Source organism: Crinia signifera, chromosome 1, assembly GCF_055691185.1.
Source record: "Crinia signifera chromosome 1, ASM5569118v1, whole genome shotgun sequence".
In the NCBI taxonomy this organism is placed as follows: domain Eukaryota; kingdom Metazoa; phylum Chordata; class Amphibia; order Anura; family Myobatrachidae; genus Crinia; species Crinia signifera.
In genome coordinates, this window is record NC_139217.1 from 449462055 (window position 1) to 449487150 (window position 25096).

General features: G+C 45.5%; 1 protein-coding gene across 4 annotated transcripts in view; it reads right to left on the reverse strand.

The window, feature by feature from the left end:
* OSMR (oncostatin M receptor) overlaps window positions 1-25096 on the reverse strand; it is a 104140-nt gene that overhangs the window by 37950 nt on the left and 41094 nt on the right. For 2 of the 4 annotated variants that reach the window (XM_083154503.1, XM_083154487.1), the window contains exon 1: window positions 21017-21183. The exons of the other annotated variants lie outside the window; for them this stretch is intronic. The gene's annotated coding sequence lies outside the window, so the exon portion shown is untranslated. Of the gene's footprint in view, window positions 1-21016; window positions 21184-25096 lie in introns of those variants that run through there. 4 annotated transcript variants of the gene reach the window in all.

Here is a 25096-nt window from a genome sequence, read left to right on the forward strand (position 1 = left end):
GTGCATCAGCATGTAGACGGGGGAGGGCTTAGTAACGGAGTGCAGGGGAAGAGTGCCTTCACGTATAAGAGAAGTGGGAACAGATCAGAACATAGTTAGGGGATTATTGCAGTGCCACTGCCAGCCTGTGCGGATGGAGATACAGGCTGAGCGTGCACTGTGCACAGAAACCCCAGGCTGTGACTGTGCTGCTGGGAGGGAGGGACAGGACATGAGCTGCTGGACGGAGGGGCTTCAGTCTGCCAGTGCTGCTGCCTGTCAGGTAGTATGACCGGCGCAATGGCAGAGTACGCAGCAGCGCACAGTAGCAGGGTAGAGAGCAGGGAGAGCGCATCTACAGCCTCCCTGCAGCGCATCCTCTGCCCAGACATGTCAAAACTCCGTCCTGCGCTGCCTGCTCTGCTAGGGAAGGGATTACTACTTGAGCACACCGGCCACACTAGAGCCGCGGGAGGAGCTGAGTGTTGTCGCGCATGCGCAACAGCTCTCCCGCGGCCATCTTGAAAGCTGTCAAATCTACACCCGGCCGCGGCCATTTTTGTTTTGGGCAGGACGCTGCGGCCGCGGTCGGGCAGTCCGCAGCCCAGCCAGGAAGGAGAGCGGCCGGTTCTGGTCTCTTATGGACCGGCCCACCGGGAAATGGCCCGGTTTCCCGGTGGGCCAATCCGCCCCTGCTGTGCTACGTGTAGGGTTACCACCTAGTCCCTTAAATTCCAGACACATGTTAATTACACAGGTTCTGTGGCAGTTTAAAATTAGGTGAAGTGGAGTCTTGAAGTCAGCCAGCCACAGAACCTGTGTAATTAATATGTGCCCGGAATTAAAGGGACTATGTGGTACCCCTAGCTACGTGACATTTCCTAGTGTGGGTGATCTTATGTTTTTTTGCCATATGTGTCCCACACACACACTCATGTCTCAATTAGGAGGCATTTCAGTGTCTCATCTCATTCATTAGGCCACTAAATGCACATACATACATCACTATGCAGAAATGACATCATCCATGGCCAAATTAGGCACCTCCACCTGGTGTGAAACTACACATTCCACCATAGCTTGACAATGTGGTTATTATGGAGTAATTTAACTATGGAATGGCATACTGGGATGTGTAGTTTCTCACCAGCTACATGTGCACAGTTTGCTCATTCTTGTTTCAGTAGCATCATATGGAACATGTTACAACAACTCTTTACAAAACACACTTTCTCTTGTCCCATCACATACTTCACATGAGCAGAACTGTGCCCATAACCTCACATCACACCAATGGTGCATGTTTCATATATCAATGTGGGTTATTAGACATGGTTGTGTTCACATGTGACATTGAAGTGTAGCACTATCTACAAACACACCTTTCTATTAGTCTCAAAACATACATGTAACATATGTAAACACATATGACATCAGGGGGCCAAAGACCAGGGCAATTTTTCAGCAGTCTCCAGCAGGAACTGAGGCCCTTATTCTAGTTCACTCTTTCTGCCCAAATATTTCTTTGATGGACAAAACCATGTGCACTGCAGGTGAGGCAGGTGTAAAACCCCACCCAAATCTGATTATCTCTGCACAAGTAACACCTGCCTCACCTGCAGTGCACATGGTTTTGTCCATCTAAGAAATATTTGGCCAGAAAGAGTGAACTAGAATAAGGGCCTCAGTTCCTGCTGGAGACTGCTGAAAAATAGCCCTGACAAACACACTAACCTTTTCTTCACCGCGTCCCAATTTCTGACCACTGGTGCCACCTGGTTCACTTCCTCTGTGATCTTCTCCCAAAGGTTTCTCCTTGCACTGGCACTAGGCTTCCTGGTTGCCAATTCAATCCATTCGCGTGCCCTGGGCACTAGAATTCGCATTTCGGCCTCTACAAATGCAGGGTTTCTCTTTCTGGTGGTGGTATCCTGCTCAGTCCTCACCCTAGATGTTGCAGCTCGTTTTCTGGTGGCCCCAGTTCTCTCACCATGCACCTGCTGGGTCACACCTGTTTGGAGAGATGCAACCTCTTGTTCTGGCTGGTTGCTTGGCCCTTGTGGAGCTGGTGGAGGTTCAACAGGGCCTGTTACTGAGGGGCCCGCTTGGTCTTGCAGGCTACTCCTCTCTTGGGCCCTCCTTCTCCGCTCCTGTTCCCTCTTGTTCAGTGCATCAAGCAGGGATTGTGCTGTAGCTCTCTGCAGAGCGTCCTCAGCTGCGGAATCGTCTGAGTCAGACATGTTTGCAGCAATTGTGGGCTGCATCTGACTGAATATTTATATGTTAATCTCCCGCCATGAACAAGGGGGCGTATATTTTTCCACGCAATGTAGATGCAAATTTACGCCGATATTTCCCGCCGATAATTCCCGCTTAAATTACGCAGGTCTCAACGCACCTGATCAAACACCTGTATATGCACATACACAGGTTGTGGAGCATTGTGTGCTACATCGTGAAATGTGGGCACCTGTCATTCCAATGACGAGTGTTGTCAGCTGGTATCTGTTGGAGTTAGTGTATGCTTTGTGAGTCACATTTCAAAACATCACGTTATAATGCTTTCCTTACATATGTAATGTGTATGAAATTGTCATACAGCAACATGTTGCATTGTGGCCCTTTAGGCAGCGTAGTTATAAGTTGATGGTTGCGTGTATTATTTTCCGCACACTGTATATACAGTACTTCTCTCTTCATGGAAATCGGTGTATTGAGCCCCCTTTAAGCAGCGTAGTTATAAGTTGATGGTTGCGTGTATTATTTTCCGCACACTGTATATACAGTACTTCTCTTCATTGAATGCATGCTGTTGGTTGTGGTGTTTGTATATCGGAACGGTCCGCGTAAGTTTCTATTCGCATCCAGTTTGTTAATGTAAGAGGGATTAATAAAGTTAATACCAAACAAACAATTTTTTCGACCAATCAGCAAGCACCAAAAGTGATATATGTACCTGCAATTATTAACTGCGCCATAGGCACTATGACTTGTAACAGAGCTAGGCCGTTTTCCACCCCTGAGCTGTTGGCCCTGGTTGACGTAATGGACCGTCACCTGGGGCCCAGGGGCCCATATGTAAGCAATGCGGACAAGCGGCGGGCGTATACTGCTGCCCGCCGCCTGATATTCTCGACGACCGGCGTCCGCAGAAGCCTGGGGCAGGTTGAGCGGCGCTGGTCAGACCTGCGCCGGCGGCAGCCAGTTTTTCTCAGCACCCTTCGCCGCCATATTGCCCGATGTAAGTTTTGATTACTAGTATGTCAGCGTTTTTTAGCAATGTTTTGTGTACTTTTTATAAATATGTTCCTGAGTATGGGGGTGTATATGGGGGTGTATATGGGGGGTATATGGGGGTATATGGGGGTATATGGGGGGTATATGGGGGTATATGGGGTGTATATGGGGGTATATGGGGGTATATGGGGGTGTATATGGGTGTATATGGGGGGTATATGGGTGTATATGGGGGTATATGGGGGTATATGGGGGGTATATGGGGTGTATATGGGGGTATATGGGGGGTATATGGGGGGTATATGGGTGTATATGGGGGGTATATGGGGGTATATGGGGGTATATGGGGGGGATATGGGGGGGTGTATAGGGGGTGTATAGGGGGGGGGGGTAAGTAGTTGCTCAGTTTTTGGGTGTAGGATATCAATTAGTTTGCATGATAAATGTCTGAAATATCACAGCAATGATAATTTTGAAGGTTATGAGCATGACTAATGTGAATTTTCTTTCCCCCTTTTTTTTGAAACCCAATCTTCGATTTCTATGCCATCAACATGAACATTTCAGCACGGGCAAGAGCCCGCAGAGAAGCCCAGGAGCAGGCACGCCGGGACCAGGCAGCCCAGGAGCAGCCAGAAGAGGAGGAGGAAGAGGAGAGGAAGAGGAGAAGGAAGAGGAGGAGGAGGAAGAGGAGAAGGAAGAGGAGGAGGAGGAAGAGGAGGAGGAAGAGGAGGAGGAAGAGGAGAAGGAAGAGGAGAGGAAGAAGAGGAGGAAGAGGAGAAGGAAGAGGAGGAGGAAGAGGAGGAGGAAGAGGAGAAGGAAGAGGAGGAGGAAGAAGAGGAGAAGGAAGAGGAGGAGGGAAGAGGAGGAGGAAGAGGAGAAGGAAGAGGAGGAGGAGGAAGAGGAGGAGGAAGAAGAGGGAGGAGGAAGAAGAGGAGACACTGGCTGTAGCTGGGGCCCACACAATTTCTCCATCCCCTTCCCCCTCCCCAACCCCCACCCCCACCCCCTCCCCAACCCCCACCCCCACCCCGCCTCAACCCCCACCCCCACCCCCTCCCCAACACTGGAGACACTGGCTGTAGCTGGGGCCCACACAATTTCTCCATCCCCCTTCCCCCCTCCCCAACCCCCACCCCCACCCCTTCCCCACCCCCACCCCCACCCCCTCCTCAACCCCCACCCCCTCCACCTCCCCAACCCCCACCCCCACCCCCTCCTCAACCCCCACCCCCACCCCCTCCCCCTCCCCAACACTGGAGACACTGGCTGTAGCTGGGGCCCACACAATTTCTCCATCCCCTTCCCCCTCCCCAACCCCCACCCCCACCCCTTCCCCAACCCCCACCCCCACCACCACCCCCACCCCCTCCCCAACCCCCACCCCCTCCTCAACCCCCACCCCCTCCCCCTTGCTCATGACCACCCCAAACACCGCACAGCCAACCAGCGGGGACCAGGATGGCTCAAGTAGCCGTAAGTAAATAATGTGTATAATGTGGACCTACACATTTCTACACATCAAAAATCACAACAACCACATATGTGTATCCAACATCAACATTAGTTGCAACATATCACTGCAGGCCGACCATAAGGTGTGTCCTGTCCTTCTCCAGGAACAAGGGTCCCCTTGGTGATATTTTTGAGTGTGGCCATGCCTCACCCCTTGAATAATTGACATAACAGTACATCCAATGAGATATCCGACATTAGTGGTGTGGTAGTTATGTGGCTCCAGGTGTTGGGTAACTCCAGTTCCCAGCATGATGTGCAACACAGGGCCGGATTATAATGGAGGCACAAGGGGTCAGTGCCCCTGGGCCCCCTCTAGTTAGGGGCCCCCTGTGGTTGGCATGTATTTAAAAAAAAAAAATTGATTTGTTTTGTATTTTTTGTTTTTAGCTAAAGGTTTTGTCCATGGGTGGGGTAGTGCTGCAGCTTCACCTATCTGCCAATGTGACAATGATTTATGGTGCTGAACATCGGGAGCCAAGGCACACTGATTGCACAAGTGTGCAGTGCATTTCTGGGACTTGACTAAGTCCCCTGACACTTTGCACCAGAGGACAGAGGCTGAGAAGTTTGTGCTGAGCTCTGATTGGTGGAGCTCATTACATGCTTCTCAGGTCCATGGAGAACAGCAGCAGCAGCTTAGTCATGGGAGGGTTTTTAATCAGAGGCAGCAATAGGACTGTGAGGTCTCCTCCAGAGTAAGGGGCAGAGGGACAAACACAGGCTTTTCATGTGGTGTGTGTGTGTGTGTGTGTGTGTGTGTATGTATATATATATATATATATATATTTATATATATATCCCCTGCAGTTAACCATTAACCAAGTTTACTCTGTGTTTTGACAGTATAATTTTCTCCCATGCAGTGTGCGGCCAGTAATGACAAGTGCAAGGGGGCCCCCCGGTCTAAAGTACCCCGGGCCCCCCAAAGGCTTAATCTGGCACTGGTGCAACATAAATGTACAGATTGTTTTGGTAATAGTGTGTGAGGCCATGCGGATGCATGCTTTACAAACATAGCTGTAGGCCTATAATTTGTACAGCAATGTCCTAAATTTTAAATAGTAAGGAGTGCTTAAGCCACAACAATCTCATAACCCTTAAATAGCACAGGCTAATTGTGAGGTTAGAGGACAGTCCCCCAAAACCAAAGTACCAATTGGGATACAGCATACATTCATTGATGAAGGAGTAATTGAATTAATGTTATTTACTATGTACAGTATGTGTGTGTTAACATATTATTTTTTAGTACTGTGTTTACAGCAGACCCATCTTCAATGTAGTTTACAAATGTATGTGGCCTTCACACATAACTCTGAACTTTTTATTATGTACAAATACAACAAACATTTGTGTATGTTATATATTAATTTTTTTTTTTTATCCCTTCTCTACAGACACTGGACAGCAGCAGGAAGAGGTGGCAGCCCTAATGCGGGAGATAGTACTGACCCTCCTGTACCTCCAAATACTGTTTGGCCTTCTGGAGGCCCGGATTTAATTTTTGTTTATCCCCCCCCCCCCCCTTATTATTTTTGTCCGAAATAAAAGTTAATGTACAGTTCGCAATTGCCTGTGTTTTTAATCAGAAATATGTTAGAGGGCTTGTAAGGGTAGGTACATACAGATGTGTACTGTAAGTTATACTTGTAATTTGAGGTGAGGGGTAATGATTGATGTGTGAATGTGTGTGTTTTTGAGTAAAATAACACATAGTGAAAATGCATGAATGTTTAATGTTGTTAGATTAAAACATCACACATAACATCAGGGTAGGTATACATGTTACACATTGTGGACAAAGAAATTATGGACATATTTAGTACATATACAGAAACACCAACATAACTTGATGTACAATTAACAGCAATATGGGGACACATAGATAGTGATTAAAATGCAACATTAGAACATAACAAATATACATGTAATGAGGGTTCAAATGTTGTTTTATTAGGTCTTTATTAAGGTAGACAATTGAGTTAATAGAAATCAATAATTGAATAACAAATAGATTAATTAATCAATTGTCAGATTTGTAGTTGAAAGGCAAGATTTGCAGGTCCATATATGTGAAGAGTATGGCAGCGTACACGGACGTACGCTCACTCTCACGAGCGGTGACATAAGCTGTGTTTTCCATTGAAAACAATAGGGACCCGTCCGTGCAAACTGGCGTACGCTCAGATCTCCGCAAGAAGTCGGTGGGGAGACGGACGAAAGACGTCCGTAAACGGCGCCGTACGCTCAGTTGTACGCCTGTTGTCGGAGTGCAAGGGCTGGGCCGTCCGCGTACGTTGCCGTACGCTCATTTGTACGCCACTCCCCTTCTACGGTATTTCTGCCCGTACGTAAGCGGCTGATTTGTGGGTGGACCTAACCCTAACGGCCGCGTACGGCTAGCGTACGTTAATAGTGAACGTACGCACGTTTGGCCGCTCCGATCAGAATAACCTCCATAGTAACAATTCAAGAAACTTAATATTTAAATAAATAAATAAAACAATACTGGATAATGGCACATACAAAGAGGTAGGAGGGCCCTGCTCTCAACCTTACAATCTATGCAAGTCCCACGCATATGTGGGGGGATGGGGTAACTTGTAACACATATTAGATGAGGGTGATTTGATACAAACCCATAGTAGAATGGCCTTATTAAGCCCCATACACACTAGGCGACACTGTACACTTATATGGTGTCCATGTTGACATAAGTCTACATAGACACAAAAACTTAAAAAACTTGTGTCGACCCTTTGTCGACCTAGTGACTGTTGACCATTAGCGGTAGACCTAGTGACTGTTGACCTAGACATTGTCGACCCAGTATACCGTAACCTTATGAAAGATATCTTTCACTTTATCTTCCAGTGTGTATGGGGCTTATCAATCATTCCATCGCTCAGTAATTCCAGAAAAAAAATGACACTACACACCAATTAGGATTAATTCAAAACATGCTCATTAGCATGGGCAAATCTACGCCGCCTATCTTATTGCTGGCCGCTGGAGGAGTGGAGGACGGGTCTGGTTCTCCTCCGTCAAAGAGAGATAGCCAGGCAGAGACTGGTGCAATGACTCAGAGCAGGACAGGTCCGCGCCGTGGCTATTTTAAAATTTTGCGCTGCCTCTCAAGCCAATTGAATCTCACCAGTGCCACTCCTGATTGGCTGCCGGACCGCGAGCTCTGATTGGCTTGCGAGCCAGTGGGAGATTTCAATATAGCCGCGGACTTGCTCTGAGCTTGAATAGAGCCGGGCAGCGCACAGCTCTCTGCCCAGCTGTGAAAGAGCGGAAGTATTTCAGTCCCCCTTGGCAAGAAGCATTTCAGCCCCCCTTGGCATGAGCATTTTACTCCACCTTGTCAATGAGCATGTAATAATTCTTGGCAACGAGCATTTAACCCCCAATTGGGTTGAGCATTTAACTCCCCTGTGGCAATGAACATGTAATCCCCCTTGGCAATTAGCATGAAACCCCCTTGGCATCAAGCATGAAGCCCTTGGCATCGAGCATGTAACCACTTGCATTGAGCATGTAGGTAAGCGGCACTTATGTGGCATAATATGTAATGGACTTCACTGTGTGTGGCATAATGTGTAATGGGCATCACAGAGTGTGGCACAATGTGTAATGGGCACCACAGAGTGTGGCACAATGTGTAATGGGCATCACAGTGTGTGGCACAATATGTAATGGGCATCACAGAGTGTGGAACGATGTGTAATGGCCATTACATTGCCGGGCAGTGGGGAGAGAGAGGACAGACTGCCGCTGCAGCACAGCCTCTCTCCCCAGCACGGCACATGCTGCTCAGTCCTGTGTGCTGAACTGGGGAGAGAGACAGCTAAGGGGGTTAGGGCGATACGGAGCTCCTGTCAGGATTCTTAGGGTCGGTCTTTTGACTGCCAGCATCTTAAACGCCGCAATGTTGTATGTATTAACAATAAACATGCTCCTAATGGGGGTTAGAAACACTTCTGTATTAGCATAGGGTGGCTGAAACCCTTAATCAGCAGGCCCTGCCGACTACAAACATGGAAGGAAATCATTCATTTTTAAATAGAATGTTTGGCCAGTTACAAAAATCTAAGCTAAAAACTCGTCCCTGTGAGATGTAGAACTATGTTCAGCTACACAGTAGCACAGACACAAGTCCTAAATGTTATGTGGCAGTTTTATCGGAAGGTTAATATGATGCCAGATTTTACAGTAATAGACTTGAGGACTCATTAAAAGCCCATTGAAGTAAAGTGGGGAAGTTACTCAGTGGTCTAATACAATAACAATCAGTGCAGCTCCTGTAAAAATACCAGCTGTATTTACATAAGGATTGTAGTGTTTGCTCTACACAGTTATACTGTATGTCACCTCTTCTATTGGCACTTCATCAATATAGTCATTTATAAGGTCTGTCCCGTGTCCTGACTGCATGCACAGTGCAGGCCGGGACGTGCGCCCCAATGTATCCCACTACTAGGGAGAGGGGACAGACCTAGGTAGTGACGGAACTTGTGGGCGATGGACCCAGGTGCAAAAATATCATTTGGGCCTCCACCCCAATCCAAGTTCACAATATGCAACACAGCAGTGGGTAAAAGGGATAGGCAGAGGGTGACAGGGAGAGGCAGAGGGTGACAAAGGGACTGTAGCTGCTGTACCAATGATACTTCCACCTCTGGACCTAGGATGGGAACTTTGTATGAGAACAGGGGAGGGATAGAGTAGAGGGTGGGAGAAGGAGTGGGAGGGGAGAAAGGTGTGGAGTGGGAGTGGGGGGGTTGAGGTGTTTGTGGTACAGAGCAAGAGGGAGATCAGAGAATGGCAGATGTAGTGTTGGGGGGGAAGGGGTGTGTGAGTGCAGAAGATAGATTGAGCACCAATCAGAGGAGGAGGGACAAAGCGGCGGGTGGGGGTGGGGGCAGTGTCCTGAGCTCGGTCAGCATGTTCTGGATTATTTGATAGCAGCTCACAGCAGACGGAGCATGCCCTCATTGTGATGGCAAACAAAAGGTGTGGCCAGCAGGCATGTCGTCGCATAGCCCATATGCCCTTTTGCTAAGGCCATGCCCTCTTTAATAGTGCTGTTGCTTTGCCACACAAAGGGGTCCCAATCGAGACACTGTCAAGGTTGGGAGGTATAGCACTATATTATGTAATGCTACACTGTATATAAAAATTATATATTATTATTATAATTTTATTTATAAGGCGCCACAAGTGTTTCGCAGCACCGTACAAAGGAATATATATTGCCATATATCTGTAATATAACCTTACTTTGAATAAATATTATCATTATATATGATTATACTTTCTCTTCAGTAAATGTGAAATTCTCCAGAAATCCAAACCTTGGTGATTTCCCAATCTCAGGCACGCTGTGAACAGATTCCGCCAGCAGAATGAATGTTCTAGTAATGACAAAGATATCTGTAGGAGATTCTTGGGAATTCTATTATGATGATAATATCCTGGGATTCAGTACACAATCGTGCAGCCATAACCATAGAGATGAATCTGCACTGCAGAAATCCAGACCTGGCACAGCCTGCAATCCCCGGATGGAAAAGAGGGGATAGCATATTAAAGATGGCCATCTACTGGTGGCGGGCTGGGCGTGGGGGCAAGGAGCAGTATTTTGTAGACGCGTGACATTACCAGCCGCAGGAGGGACGCGGAAACGTCCCAAAAAAACAAGACATTCCCGCGATAAGTGGAACCTGTGTAATTAATATGTTTCTGGAAGTAAAGGGATGAGGTGGTAACCCTACTGGCCGGACATGACTGGGTTAGTACATACTGTACCAACTGCAGACTAACAGTAATATTGCTCCTGGTTCTGCTCACAGATATAAAACAAGACATCAGTTAGAGAGATAAGGCATTGGAAGGAACTGGACATGTCAGGGAAAACTGCTGTGCAGACAAATATCACAAGCAGAACAAGTAGATCACTGGAGCATTCACCTGACACAATGGCCTATTGAGAATATAAGGAGATTTTCCAGACTCCCCGGAGGGATGCCTTCCATAATCATAGCCAAATCCTCTATAAAACAACCTAGGTTCCCACCTGAGGGCCGGTAGTCACTAATACCCCTTTCACATCGCAATGCCGGGCGCTTTCACATTAAACTCAGGTCACCCATTATACAAAGGGTGACCCGGGTATAACCCATCTTAGAACCCGGGTATAATTGCTGGGTTGTCGCTGAGGTGTGGTGTGAAAGGGGTATCAGAGGTCTTGATTGCCTCACCCTGTTTTTATGTTTATTTTTTTGACAAATGGAGAGGAAACGGCGATCTAACCAAGTATATTGCATGGGCCTTATTGCATCTTTATCTGCTCTGTGCATACAACAATACAACAACAATATGGCTGCTACTACCAGGGCCAGACTGGCTCATAGGGTTACATTGGGAATCCCCAATGGCTTACACTGCATAACGGCCCTATCTACTCCCTTATTCAGTTGAACCCCTTCTAACACCCGTTTTCATGAAAAGATTTATGTGCTATTTTGGTTGCTATTTATCAGGGATTTTTTTTTGTGTTGGGATCCCTTTGGGTTCTTTATTACTGTAGCTAATTTATCCCCCTTTAGTCTGTCCAGGGCCGTCTTTTCGTATGGGCTTAATGGGCATTTGCCCATGGGGCCCAGGTGTATAAGGGACCTATTCTGATAGCTGAGGGTCCCCTTTTTCCAGGGATACCAGAATTTTGAAAATCGGCCCTGGGGAACTGGAGATATCCAACTTCAAAGCAGCAGTCCACATCCGACCTGTTAATTGCAATTCCCGGTCATATTTCTCAGGTTTAGTCTGACTTAGACTTGTTTTCCTGAGAGTATATTCCAAAAGCTGGGACTCTCCCCTTTCTGTCGACACTAGCAGCTTGTCTGTATCATGCCCAGAACCAGAGATATCAGCCTTCCAGCAGCTGGTCCCTGCTCCAGCTCCAAACGTCTGGTGTACAGTTTTATATTTTTGTCAATGGATTGCTCTGGCTCCTGATCTCTGATCCCCAAGTTCCCAGCACCTCCTGAAAGTTGGGACTCTAGGGACCAAATGTAATAGGGTGAGAGTTTCAGAAAGTGAGAGATTTTGGGAGAGTTTTCCCATGTTTTTTAAAGCAGCAATCAATTACATGGCAAAATCAACCTGGTTTTGCAGTATAATTGATTGCTGCTTTAAAAAACATGGGAAAACTCTCCCAAAATCTCTCACTTTCTAAAACTCTCCCCCTATTACATTTGGCCCTAGGTTTTTATACTATTGAAGGCTAAGAAATCTATTTCCAGATAATGGCGATATCTGCAGTCAAACAAGCTGCCCTTCCACCGGAAAATGACGAATATTAAGCCCACTCCATTATCCAACCCTCCCCTGCGTATAAAACACCCCCTACGTCCCTGGAAGTCATTTACAAGGGACCCTTCATTCAGCTCAGTGCCCCCTTCCACACGTTAGTGTTTACCCTCCCACCACCTGTGCAGTAAAGGAGTAATTAGTACAAGTTACTGCTCCAGTTCCTACATGTTGAGTGGAAGATAGAGCACCCCCTGCCACCCGTGGGACATCAAAGCTGCTGCTGATAGCACCCCACACCCCTAGGAGGGGAGAATGGGTAAGGGCCCCAATGCATTGCTTTGCTCAGGGGCCCACACTGCAGTTAAAATGTCCCTGAGTCTGTCCTTAATCAACATAAAGCACAAATAACTGCATCTAGGGACCCACCAGCAGAGGTCACCTAGTGCACGATGGGTGAGTCCATTTTTTTTGCCAAACTTATGCTCAGACCTCAAATGTACTCTTTTATATTGCACAGGGCATGCCATCACTGGATATACAACTCTATGGTAATTGCGTTTTAACCATACAAGGAAATTCTGTGTTTTTACTGTGTGTATAAGATTGTATTAAAAAATTGAATTGCACTATGGTAGCTCTATTTCTCTTCCCTATATGATACATATTGAGAAATCTGGAAGAGAAAATCGATATACAGCCGGCTGAATTGAGATAAGAAAATTTTATTTCATACTGCACATGTGAAGGGTTTAGTGCACTAAAGTGTTGGAGATATATATCTTGTTATCTAGTTCAGCGGTACTGTCTTCCCAGGCTGTCTCAATAGTGGAGTGGAAGGTCCGTGTTAAGCTGCCAGATCCACTGTGAACGAAAGTACAATAGATATAGTAAGATGACGTGCTGCTAGATTGATATGCACGTATGTTACCGCTGACTAGATGTGAGCTGGGGAATCCCGGAATCTCTGTCCCGCCGCCGTAGAGGTGCTCAACGGAGTCTCCCGGCAGATCGGGCTATTTAATCAATGGCTATTAAAACAATATCATACAAATGTGATACATTAGAGTACTTAAAAGGATTGATAATACAGACACAGACTGGAGCCTTATTAGTACATGCAGCGCGGCGCACAGCTAGTTTTGCCGACGGATGCTTCGCAGATCTTCCTCAGGGCAACCGTCGCGGTTGTCCTGAGTGGGTTTAAATGGACAGCAACTTGTTTGAATCCTCCTATCAGATTTCTTTCCTACCTAGCTATCCCCGCACCATGTCACTGGTGTGACGGATGCTTCTATGGTGTAATGTGATTGGACAACGTCTGAGAAGGTAGTTTGAATGTGTTTTTATTTATTGATTGAGTCACAAATTTAATGTTTGTCTCATGGGACCTTTTACTGAATTGTGCTATTATGTGTAGCAATCTCTTCTCTAGGAACCGCATTGTTTTATGTCTTATTGAGAATGCGCGCGTGTGTTTGACTATAGATATATATATATATATATATATATATATATATATATATATATAGGGGTGGGGGGCACCAAATACTTTTTTTTGCAAGGGGAGAAAAATTTCTAGTTACGCCACTGATGTGAGGGATGGGAAGGGGGACCTTGTGCGCCCCAACCCCATAAGATTATAACATGCCCCTGCTGCATGTTTGGGCATGCTGGCACTTGTAGTAGAACAATTGAAAGAATATTCCTGACAGCCATAGCATGCTGTCACTCACACACACACACACACACACACACACACATACACTGTGCCTGCAGTGCGTCATGGAGATATTCAGGAGGAGGAAATAGATTGAATTTAAAATATATTTTATTTTAGATTAAACACACACACCGGCACAAACTTTCACCAATGTATTGCACAGCTTATTCCTGGGTTGCAGAGACAGTGCGTACAGCAGGCAGCCAGGCCCTAAAAATAAAGCGTTCTACAGACAAGGAGGTGGTCACCAGCATGTCTGAGCTCAATGTGACTTATCAGTACTATTTATAGAAACAGATTTTTCCATGGACTCAGAACAGGTATATATATATATATATATATATATATATATATATATATATATATATATATATATATACCTGTTCTGAGTCCATGGAAAAATCTGTTTATATATATACCCACTATGATAAATCAAAGTAACACACTTATGACAGTGCCATTTTTTAATGGAGACAATAAAATCCTATCTTGTTGGTGTCATTGTGTCCCACTGTATTTTAGCTGCCAAGTGTTATTTTGTCCCAGAATTACGTGAATGCGCAGAAATCTATTGGATCTTTGCAGGATATTGCTTTGTGTAAAATATGTATTTCAAGGAGAGGAACTGGACCGTATCAAAGCAAAGGCATGGGACCATTTAATTGGAGCTAATTTTGAGAACTGCTGGGCGTTTTTTTTATGTGGTTTTCACTATTTTATAGAGTATTTGTCGAGGAAGGTTTAGGTGTATGAAACATTAATCAATAACAAAAGGGAGCCAAGCAGTGATGATTTTTGTAAGATTTTTGGAATCAATGTAAAAAGCCCCCAAAACCCCAAATTTAATTGCTAACCCCCCCCCCTCATGGGTGAAATGGCCCCCCCATTGTTAACGCCACCCCACTATTGACGCCAACCCGAAGCGTGGCGAGCGCAGCGAGCCCGCGAGGGGCGGCGGTACGCGTCCTCCGACATTTTCATACCCCCACTATCCACGTCGGCGTGGAGTTGTTTTTAAATAGTGTGTCAAGCGCAGCGAGCCACCAAGCCCGCAGCGTGGCGAGCGGACGCCGAATACATGCAAAGTAGTCCGCATCCGCTCGCCACGCTTCGGGCTCGGTGGCTCGCTGCGCTCGCCACACTATATAAAATCAACTCCACGCCGACGTGGATAGTGGGGGTATGAAAAGGTCAGAGGACGCGTACCGCCGCCCCTCGCGGGCTCACTGCGCTCGCCAAGCTTCGGGTTGGCGTTGATAGTGCTGGTGGCGTTGACAATGGTTATTGGGGGCTCACGATTTTTTATCTCATGCATCTCATGGATCTCATGCATCTTATGTATGCATAGGATCCATGAGATTAAAAAATCGGGTCCATCGCGTTGATTGTATGCCTTAAGTACCTTAAACTTAAGGCATACAATCAATGAGACGGGCGCCGTGCTAGGAAAGCAGTACCATACTTTGTACTATAATCTTTAATTGACATAATTTTTTTTTAATCTAAAACTTGTTACCTTCCCATAATGCTCAGTTGTATAATTCTCAGTCTAATCTTTCGCCGACAGATGTAAGTCTCCATAAAGGCTCAGGTAATTAAGGCGCACGGCAATACATTATATGGTTTTTAACGCCCGGAAAGGCTTCCAAACCCCTTGAGAGCTGCAGTCATCAAAACATATAATTTGCAGCTTATTTTTGGTGCCGGTGACTCCTCTTCACTGTCCTCATATTTCCACAGGCCCAATGTGTGTACACAACAAACATAGATTCCTAAAATGAGGCTTCCACTGTGTACTTTAATGGATCATAAGATAATGGCGTTTGAAAACATAACATTTTCCCGTTTTTTTTTTACACTATGTTTTTTAGGGGATATCGATTTGCTCACATTTGTTATATAAATTCAAATAAAAATTTTGTGTAAAAAAAAGATTATATTTCCTATATAAGGTAACATTACTGGTTATTCTAATGAATACAAATGTTATTCTTGGCAATTTTCACACCTATTTTTATCTTAACAAATTAATTTGACACTCAAAGGGTTAAACTTCGGGAGCAAAAAACTGCTTTCCTGTGAAAAGACACATTTCACTCCAAAAACACACAGGTTCAGCGCAACCTATGTCCTTTCGGGGATTCGGCTTTAGCTGCCTGAGGGGCTAATATTATACCGCTCAATGTGTGTTTATTATTTAGCGGCGTAAATGAGAACAGCTAATTTCTACTGTACAGTTGTACCCTAAGACAACGACAGCCCAGGGTGCTTAGTGGAGTGCTTTATTGAAGGAGTAATGGGTAGAGCCGTACTCACTGTTACAGACACTGCTTGGATGGAGAAGAGCATCAGTGCAACAATACAGCTCACTAGCTGGTGAATGTATGTAGCTTACCGGTAATTTAATATATCACAATATAGCAGTATAACAATCAAAACAATTGCACATAGCCCGTGTTAAAATATATATTAATTACAAAACATTAATATATACAATATAATACCACAAGGATTAAAAAGTAAGAAGGTGCGCTTCCTTAGTGCATGAATCAATTAAAAAAAAGGTTTTATTCCCAAATACCAGACAAATAGATTAGAGATCTCATACCAGGTTTAGCGGTATAAACACCGCTGTACAATCACCATAAATCAGGTGTATATTACTATAACCATGAAGCAGCATTCCGTCACTGTCCACTCCCTCCACAAGCTAGGCCACACCCCTATGCATTTTGTCACTTGGCCTCTGACCCTGTGACAAATTCCAAGCGGTGAAATGCATAGGGGCGTAGCCTAGCATGACTTGCCAGGACTGGTATGAGTGAAAATAGACATTTTTGCGCATTGCAATTTTATTTGTATAATATCTCAAGACCTGTTTTTAGAAAAATGATATAAATGGAAACAGAACCAAACCATAATAAAACCATAACGCGTTTCTCCACCATCCTCTTTCAGCAGCTTCCTCAGAAGCGGCATCCTCAGACGCTATACCTTCTGCAAAGCTCCATAATACAGGATAACCCCCAGGAATGTACTACAGATAAACAAAGGCGTATGGATGATTAAAGGAAATTAAAATTTCATGACAAACTAAACTGGGGGGTCAGGGCTGTAACAAAGGGTGTGCGACCAATTCCACCAACCAGGTCGAATGGCCAAGCAATCGATATATGCACTGGGTACAGTTTGCGCGGTGGATGGGCAGACACCCTACCATATAGAGAGGTGCAGTGTGCATCCCCCATGCTTATTGTGTGACATCATGACATCACAAGGGTGGGGGACTGGGTGTAGGCACTGGACTCCTTTGAGCCCTGAAACGGTGCTGCTCTGGGAGGACATTACGATGATCGGTAAGCATTAAAGTACAAGCCTAAAAGATTACCACAACCAATGCCATACCTTCCCAATGTCCTAATTACAGCAGGACAATCTCACTATTTGGACACTGTCCCCCTGTACCACACGTAGGCCTAGTGGGAGAGCCTGTGATCAGCGGTGATCACTGCACAGACACCTTGTACACATAGGTGAATCTAGGGGGTGGTCCGGGGGTGCACAGGACCACCCATTAGCCCATTTTGTAGCTGAGGGATGGGGCTTTCCAAGGAGCCCAGCCCTGTGTCTCTAGCCCCCTGGGAACCGGAGATACTGCAGGCAAACCTGGAACGTTTTCCCCATAGGATAACATGGGACCCGCTAATTCCAACCACCACCCAGTTCAACGGCTGCCAGTTCCCCCTTCGGCATCACTGAAGCTCTAGGTTGATCTCAGTCGAACCCAAATCGCTGGGCCTTCAATCTGATACCAGGCTGGATCCATATCGGTTCATTTCTTAAATGTAATTTCATGACTGTTTATGTTCTTTGAGGGCATATTTCTCTGAAACCAAACAGCCCAGTTTCACGGGACCAAAATCATTCGAAGCCAACTCAAAAGTTCTTCAATATGATACTGGTCTCATGTAAATGGGTCAGTTGGTTCCGAAGATATAGCTGGTTGGTTAAAGGGGGGTAGGGAGAGGGGAGTGGTTGTATCTCCCCCTAACACCAGAAAATGCAGGGACTGGGCTGGTGTATAAGGGGTCAGCCTGGGAAAGTCCCTGCATGATCCTGGGACCATATTCCCGGGTAAATCCCTGCATTTTCTGTTGTGAAAGGGGTATTATTTCAAACAGCCGTGACCTGCAGTGCTCTGAATACAGCCGGGCAGCCCCCTTCTCTCTGCCCAGCTGTCAATGACTGTCACCCCTGCAGCTTCCGTTCCAATTCTTCTCCCCGCTTTCACCTCAGCCCACCCCCCCTTTAATCATGTGGTGCCGGCGCCCAGTGTGCTCCCGCAACGTCACGCACAACAACAGTACAATATTTCAAATGTCCACTCGGCTAGAGGGGACACCAGGAGGGGAGTGGGAGCGTGCTCTGCGCTGCGCTCTGCTCCTCTCCCCATAGAAGCAGCTGCACCGCTCTCCATCTCTCCCTGCAGCAGCAGCAAAGGCTCATATAAAAATGTACAGTAAGTGGCACTTTTGGGGGCATTGCTTAAGGGATGCTACAAGTGGCGGTATGTGGGGGCATTACGCATAATGTGTGGCTTAATGTGTAAGGGGCATTAAGGTGTGCAGCATCATGTGTAAGCGGCATTATGTGTGCAGCATCATGTGTAAGGGACATTATGTGTGCAGCATCATGTGTAATGGGTACTATGGTGCCCGGCATCATGTGTAATGGGTACTATGGTGTGCGGCACCATGTGTAATGGGTACTATGGTGCGCTGCATCATGTGTAATGGGTACTATGGTGCGCGGAATCATGTGTAATGGGTACTATGGTGTGCGGTATCATGTGTAATGGGTACTATGGTGTGCGGCATCATGTGTAATGGGTACTATGGTGTGCAGCATCATGTGTAATGGGAACTATGGTGTGCAGCATCATGTGTAATGGGTACTATGGTGTGTGGCATCATGTGTAATGGGTACTATGGTGTTCGGCATCATGTGTAATGGGTACTATGGTGCCATCAAGCAAGAACCCCCTAGCAATTAGCACGTAGGTAAGCAGCACTTATGTGGCAAATATGTAATGGGCATTACGGTTTGTTATATAGTATGTAATGGGCATCATGATGTGTGGCACAATGTGTAATGGGCATTATGGTGTGTGGCCGTATGTGTAATTGGCATTACGACGTGTGGCTTTATGTGCAATGGGTATTACGGAGTTTGCTAAAATGTTTAATGCGCATTACTGTGTATTGTCTAAAGTGTAATACCACACCCCCTTTTTAGGATGCGACGCCTCCTTCACATGAGGCCACGCCCCCTTTTGCCACGCGGCTACGCCGCGCAAAGGTCCCCCTTCTATTGTGTCCGCATCTGGGACCACCCATTACCATAATTCTAGATTCACCTATGCTTGTACATGCATCTTATAGTGCCGGGAGGTTAGCTGGGGGGCTCTGGGCACCCCCCCAAAGTAACGGTAATGTGGGTCATAACATGAGCCCTGACCCTTCCATCCGAGTCTACACAGACACACACACATTGACCCTCCCATTTTTCCATTGCCCGCCTCCAATTCGTCAGGAAGAGTTCAAATGAAAAGTAAGTCATGGTTCACTTTTCATTATCAACAGAAGAAAAATCATTCAATGATTTTTGTTCTATGCAGGTGCAGCATAGTGCAGGGATTCAGGCAGTGGGTGGGCGTGCAAATATACGCAGCCAAGCGAGCAGGTGTGAATGATGCCCTAAGTTGGGAGGTATGGCAATGCTTCCAGAATGGGTGTCAATCAAATACCAGGGTTGCCTACCCTCCCGGAATGGCCGGGAGGGTCCCGGAAATCTGGTCCCCCTCCCGGCCCCCCCTGGAAAGGGTGGCAATCCTCCCGCATATCCCCCCAGCTCCCGCGATGTGTCCCTCGGTGGGGGGGTCCGCAGGTAAAATGCCGCTAATACGATCGCAACAGGGCAGCATCTGTGTGGCCACGCCCCCGAACCGGCTCTTTTTCACTCCCAGCCATGGCCCCGCCCACCTGCCTAACAGAGCTGGCTGCCCTCTCCAGGAGAGGGCAGCTCAAAAGTCGGCAAGTATGTCAAATACTGAATATTTAGTTTTTTCAGGGCGTAATGAATTGGGAAATAAAACGTTCTGATTTATAAATGACAGGCAAGAAAGCGATTTCCGTGAAATAACCCGTGTTACCTGTTTAATGAATTGGGCCAGTAATTAAGTTTTGCAAAACTAGCCGAACATTTACATTTCCGCCTACTTGTAAGGATAGTGAATAAGTCCCATCAAGACAAGAAAATAGTCCGAATATATATACAAAATTGGAGATCCTAAAATATGCAACTGGCCATTATTAAAGAAAAAATAAATAGGGGTGTCTCAAAAAAAGAGAAATCTTCAAAACGTGGATACTAGAGATAGTAAATACAGGTTGAGTATCCCGTATCCGAGTATCCGTTATTCGAATTATTCCGAAAACCATACATTCCAGAAAGTGAAAAAAATATATATTTTTTTTGCTAAAAACTCACTGGGGACATTTGTAACAGCACTACTGGTGACATGATATGTAACTGGCACTATATATGTGCAAGAAAATGATTGCTTGGCATTCATATTCAATATCTGAGATAGTACACAAATTTTGTTTCATGTTTTGAAACCTTGTTTTTTGAACAAATAAAATATATTTGTTTGTATTTTATGTGGTAATAAAATATATTTGTGTCTATTTTATGTGTTTATACAGCATACATGCAAGATACTTCAAAATACATCATTGAAATATTAAAATATTCCGAAATACGGAATAATCCGTTATCCAAAATTCTCCTGGTCCCGAGCATTTTGGATACGGGATACTCAACCTGTATGCGTATTTAAGGAATTTCTTACAACTGCGGTTAGTAATTAAACACTTCCTGGTAAGTTCACATGACCATTCCTATTGTCTGGCTGGTTTCCTTCACTTTCACTAGTGACTGTATTACTCCAACAGGGTGCAGAAATCACATACATTCCGCACCAATTAGGCCACCTGTCACTACTTCAGCTTATTAACGAATAATACACGCAATGTACACAGCACTTGACAGCTAATAGCAGCAAACACTGTGCCCCAATGCTCTGAAGTAGTTCTGGCCCTGAGATCCGGTCTCGTATTACAGTGCCGTACAAATAGCACAAAGAATGCTTTCTGTAGCAGTGGTGAGAACGATTTTACTTACTGTTCCCTTACGAAAGCAGAAATTCCCTTCCCATGTTCAGGAGATTCCCAAAGTTAAGGATCAAGTGAGAGACAGGCTGGATCCCGGAGAGTTCGACGTTAAAGACTTGTTGAGTTTGTGTTCGGGAATACTCCTAACTTCTTTCCACACTAAAGCATCTGTCTTGAATCCCAACAGCCAGGGAGTGGGTGGATTTACAGGAAGAGGCAGTTGAATCATATCAGCTTTTTAAAACAAGGCTGGATTTAGAGAGGAAAATGAAAATAGTACGGTATGTTTTTCTTTTAGATTGTCTTTTTTTTTTTTTTCACGGAGTTACCGCCGCAGGTTTTGACTTGAACAAACATTTCCCAGTCTTTCCTCTTGAATGCATTAGTGCAGTCGCAGCTTAATAAAAACATGATTCAGCAAAGAGTTTATAAATTAACCACAATACCAACACGCCCGGGACCACAGATGTTGTGTCGCATCTTGGAAAAGGTCCATAAAAGTTAATTAAAACTAAATGTGGAATAAAATGGAAATACGGGACCTTATTCGTGTTCGCGCAGGGGTGAGATGGTGTACGACATTGTATGCGCATAAACCGCTATGCGCACAGGCAGCCGCTTGGTGCGAACGGCCGTGGAAAATTGATTATTCACGGGCCCTCGCACACACCACAGGGGTGTCTTAGGTCTGCGATCGCTGTAGAAATCATTCGATAATCAGCAACTATCAAATGATTTCATCCCTGCACACAAGTTGCTATTCGCATGTTTGTGGGGGATCGCGGCGTGGGATGGGGGCTGAATTTGGTAGACTTGCAAGGCTTCGAATTTCACAGCCTTGCGAGCCTCAACTAGAATAAGGTCCATAATCCGCAATACAGATTATCTGTTTATCTAGGTCATTGGTTTTCTGCAAGGAAGCTGAAGGCAGCACAGTTTTAAAGCTGTAGAGGGGATTAGTTTGAGACCCTATTACTGACCTGTGTCAATAGGGAACACTGGCTCTCTTGCGGTCACACTATATATTTTCCTTGCACCTATTTGAATCAGAATGTTGTCCCGACTCCTCTGCTGCTCAGGAGCGAATGAGTTTCTAGAGGGAATGTTTTAAAATATTAGATTTCAGGATAAAGCAATAGAATAGAATAGAATAGAATAGAATAGAATCCCTTTATTCGTCTCACAATGGAGAAATTTCAGTGTTACAGCAAGGTTTAAGTACAGATAAGAGTAGTAGCATAATATTAAGAACACACATAATAAGATCCAAACAATATAACTCAAGAATCTAGGAACATGCAGGTCTTCTTCAGACCATGACAGTTGTACATTCTAATTGCAGCCGGAAGGAACGATCTGCGATATCTCTCCGTTGAGCATCGAGGGTGAAGCAACCTATCACTGAAAGTGCTACACAGATCTGTCAAAACGTTTTTGAGCGGGTGTGAAGCATTATCCAATAATGATATCATCTTGTTGATCATTCTCCTCTCACCCACAACCTCTACAGAATCCAAAGGCATTCCTAGGACAGAACTGGCCTTCCTTACCAGTCTGTTTAGTCTCTTACTGTCAGCTGTTGAAACACTGCTGCCCCAGCAGACCACTCCATAGAATATGGCTGATGCCACTACACAGTTGAAGAAGGTCTTCAGGAGCGCTCCCTGCACTCCAAAGGATCTCAGTCTCCTCAGCAGATAAAGTCTACTCTGCCCCTTCCTATACAGAGCAGCAGAATTATCAGACCAGTCCAAAAAAATACATATAATAAATAGTAGTAAAACAATAATATAAATAGTAATATAACAATAATAAATAATAGTAATAAGCTGGCAACAGTTATTTTTCTGCATTACGGTTTGACAGGTGTACCGCTCCAGTCATACTCCCCACCTGCCACTGTCCCCACCTGCCACTAATACGTGGTACCTATTTATTTTCTACTTTATTACTATTTTTTCCTGTTTTTGTGATTTGAGTCCCCGGTTTTACCGCATTTTCCAATGTATCAAAACCGATACCATTGAAGGGTATCGCCACCTTTGGGTGGCGATACCCTATAGAAGCCTATGGGCTTCTTTTCGCCGCCTCCAAAGCAAACCCGCCGCCTCGCCGACACCCCCTCTGGCTTACCTTCCTGAAGGGTCCTCCTGGACCCCGGAAGGTAAATCCCTCCTCCCCCTAGTGAAGCAGCCGGACATCCTTCCGGCTGCAGAGAGGAGGAGGCGGCGCCGGGGACAGCCTGATTAGCTGTCCCCGGCGTGAGGGGAGAGCCAGGCTGCAGGGAGGTGACGGAGACCCCCCGCACACCAGAATCCAGGTATCGCGGGGGGGCTCCGTCACCGCATCGCGATGCCAGCCGCATATGATAGCACATATGCGCTGGCATCGCGGCGGACATCCGGCGAAGGGCGGCGATGTATTTTAATACATCCCGCCCTTAATCTGTTTTACAGATCTCCCTGTATCAGGACTGATGAAAATGTATATATTTCCTTAGTCTGATGTGAGTGGTCTTAGGTTGTGTACAGCTTCAGTACAAATAAGGGATGTACACACGGAGAGATCCTTCTAAGTGATTTTGACTACATAGTAAAAATTGTTTAGAAGGTTAGTAAAGATCGCTGTCAAGGTTAGAGAAATTGCCCTATAAAATCGCTTAGTAAGAAAGAGTTGCCAGGCAAGAATATTTGGACTAGATCGCTGGCTGTCTAGTCAAAATCGCTGGTGTTCACTGCTGAGGGAGACATTCACTAGGCAATCTGCAATGAATACCAAGCAAGTATGTTTATTCTGGTATAGTCCAAATCCTCCCATAGACAAAATCGCTTAGTCAAAATCGCTGTTGTATCTAGTCAAATCGCTTAGTCAAAATTGCCAAGACACACCATGAGATCCCCACAGGGCAAAACAGATGGGCCCCCACAGGAAAAAACCAAACCTATTGGCACCCATATATTAAAAAAATCACACTGGTGCCCACAGGTAACAAATATAAAATACATTGGCCATTTACATGAAAATAAGAGACCAGTAAATAACAGTTGAACTGGTGGTGGCTGTAAACTGGTTTGGGCATCTCTAGGTCTGGGGCACACTTGAGAACAGCTCAAGGCACACTAGTGTATCACGGCACAATGGTAGAAAAACACTGGTATATGATATAATGTCTAGTGGGTGGTTGTTATACGAATATAAATGGTGGTAGGATAAGAATATACAATATACTATATACAGTATATTCCCTTATGAGCTGATCTAGGCTGTTTTAGGTTTTTCCCAATGGTTACTTCCTGGTTGCAAGTGTTTTTCAACCTTGTCTTAATCCTGGGACGATACATTAATCCTGTGTATACATTGGGTAATATTTTAGTTTGAACATTTATAGTTGAGGTGAATTTATTATAATTTAGTGGTCTGGACTGCACCTATGAAACAGCTTGCTCAGGTGTTCTGTGGACTACAGTATATGGCCGGGACTCTGTCAGTGTTCGGGTAGCCTCATTTTTGGATGAAACACTGACTGCAGAAGTGCCAGAATGATTTGAAACCAACTCAGCCTCTTGTCGCGGTGGGCGGGGCTCCTGAGTTTGCTGATGTGTATGATGTATTGGAAATTCTGCTGATAATAACTGCTGCTAAGTATACTTTTTAATACATTCCTACTTTAATATTAAAGTCATTTGTTGAAGTATTTTTCTGGGAATCCACCCATCTGGGTCTCCTCAAATTTAAACCCACCGGTAACATTTGGCGTAGTTGGCAGGATACTCGTTTGGACCCCCAGAAAACTGTTTTATGTAAAAAAAATGTAAAAGGTTATTCAGTAAGAAAAAGGGGGTAGGTTTTCAATGTGGTCCGTTTAGTTCCAGACCCTGTACTGCCATATTTGGCGCTTCCTGTACCTGTGAGACCAGCTGTTTGTTAGCTGGTCTCACAGGTACAGGAAGTGCAGATAGGTACAGGAGGTGCAGGTACAGGCTGTCTGTGAGCTGGTCTCACAGATACAGGAAGTGCGGATACAGGCTGTTTGTGAGCTGGTCTCACAGGTACAGGAAGTGCAGATAGGTACTGCAGATACAGGCTGTCT